Source organism: Garra rufa, chromosome 1 (assembly GCF_049309525.1).
Source record: "Garra rufa chromosome 1, GarRuf1.0, whole genome shotgun sequence".
NCBI classification, from domain to species: Eukaryota; Metazoa; Chordata; class Actinopteri; order Cypriniformes; family Cyprinidae; genus Garra; species Garra rufa.
In genome coordinates this window covers 55840403-55842957 of record NC_133361.1, presented here as the reverse complement: position 1 = coordinate 55842957, position 2555 = coordinate 55840403, and positions in this window count along the sequence as shown.

Here is a 2555-nt window from a genome sequence, read left to right as displayed (position 1 = left end):
AATAGATGATTAGTGACTTCAAATTGACAGAAGATATTAATGATAAGCGATTTGATATCGTATATATGATACACATTTTACAGCATTGGATTGCTTATGTAAGTTTTTTCTAATTAAATGTTTATGTATTTAATGCTTAATTAGGACACCTATCCATTACACCAACAGGGACTTTAATGCCATTGCATTCTAAATGCACAGACATTATGGAGTTGGTCCTTCCTTTGCAGCTGTAACAGCTTCCACTCCTCTGTGGCTTTTCACAGTATTTTGGGGTGTTTCTGTGGGACTTTTTGCTCATTCATCCAGTAGAGCTTTTCTTAGGTCAGTCACTGATGTTGGACGAAAAGGCCTAGCACACAATCTCCGTTCCAGTTCATCCCAAAGGTGTTCAATGGCATTGCGGCCAGGGCTCTGTGCGGCCAGTCGAATTCTTCCACCAAACTCATCCAACCATATCTCTGTTGACCTTGCTTTGTGCAATAGGGGAACATTCAGACACTTTGATATTTGCTATTTCTTTATTTTTACCACCTTAGGGGATGTATTGACTTCTTTAAAATTCTAAGGACTTTGAATTGCTGTTAAATAGGAAAAGTTTGTCATGAAATCTTACCTTGAACTCTTTTACTGTTAACTGGAATCCACTGAGGCGAACCAGCCTAAAAATACTTTTGTGTGTGAAAATGTTAAACGACCAACAGTAATCCAATACTTTTTTTTTTGTCAAATGTTGCCATTTCAAATTGAAAATATAAACTTTACCTCATAGATGACCTTATGACCCTAATTTTACAACATTGCCTGCTTATATGTATTTTTTTCCTATTTTTATTTTTCTCTTTAAAGCTTTTTAATACATTTTATACAGTCTCTTTTTTTTCTGCATGTTTTTTTTAAATATAAATATGCATACAGATAAATTTACATATGCAAACATATATTAAGGGTGTCCTCGGTTTTTGATGCCGACATGAGCCCATGACATGTACTGTACGTCCAGCACAGTCTGTTCTTCTTTAATGTCTTTAATGCCATCGAGTGTGAATGTCAGAATCAAATTTTCTGGACTCTGGAGAAAGTCATCCAACTTGTTTTGAATTCTGGAAAACATATACAGTCAAGCCCGAAATGATTCATACCCCTGGCAAATTCTAACTTAAAGTTAATTTTATTCAACCTGCAAGTTTTTTTTGACTGAAAATGACACAGGCTTCTCCCAAAAGATGATGTAAAAGAGGCATCATTGTTGAAAAAAAAAAATTCTTAGCTTTTATTTACGTTTGAACAAAAAGTGGCATGTCCAAAATTATTCACACACATTGCAAACTGTCACAGTCTATGGGAAAATCCAAAGTTCTATACCATTCCAAATAGTCCAAGCTGTTCTAAAGCATCCTAATTACCCTGATTCATTGGGAACAGCTGTTTTAATCAACTCAACAGGTGAAAAACAGAAGTTCTCTGATGTTGGTTTGTGGACAGTCATGGCTAAGACAAAGGAGTTGTGGACCTGTGGCTGCTCACAAGTCAGGAAAGAGCTATAAGACCATATCTAAATATTTTGAAGGTCCAGTGGCTACAGTGCATAGAATTATTTAAAAAAAATACAAGACATTCCACACTGTGAAAAATCTCAGAGGACGTGGTCGGAATCCAAAAGAGACACCTGTGCTGGCCAGGAGGATAGTAAGAGAGGTATAAAAGATAACCACCAAGGCCATCCTGATGAATCTGGGCTCTGCTGGTGGCAACATCTCAAGGCAGACAGTCCAATGGACACTGCACACCGCTGGGTTCCACGGACGCAGATCAAGGAGGACACCACTTCTCCAGATAAGGCACACAAAAGCCTGCTTGGCCTTTGCAAATGCTCATCTGGACATAGAACAAGACTTCTGGTCTTCCGTTTTATGGTCAGATGAAACAAAAATTTAATTGTTTGGACACAATGATGTAGCCTTCATTAGGTGTAAAAAAAGGAGAAGCCGTCAACCCTTAGAAAACCATCCCCACTGTCAAACATGGTGATGGGAGCCTAATGTTTTTTTTTTTTTTTTTTTTTCATGGTAAATGGCACCATGAAAAGGAGCAATTCATCAAAATTCTCAACAACAACATCAGGCAGTCTTCAGAGAAACTTGGCCTTGGGCACCAGTGGACATTTCAGCATGACAACGACCCAAAACACACAGCAAAAGTGGTGAAGAAATGATTAACAGACAAAAACATTAACGATTTGCAGTGGCCCAGCCAGAGTCCTGACTTAAATCCAATTGAGAATCTGTGGAGGGAGCTAAAGATCAGGGTGATGGCAAGGAGACCCTTCAACCTGAAAGAGTTGGAGCTCATCGCTAAAGATGAATGGGCAAAAATACCAGTGGAGACATGCAAAAAGCTGGTCAGCAATTATAGGAAGTGTTTGATTGCAGTAATAGCCAATAAATGCTTTTCTATTGATTATTGAGAAGGGTATTAATAATTTTGGACTTTTTGTTCAAATGTAGGCTAAATAAAAGATGAGTAATAATTTTTTCCACAATGATGCCTCTTGT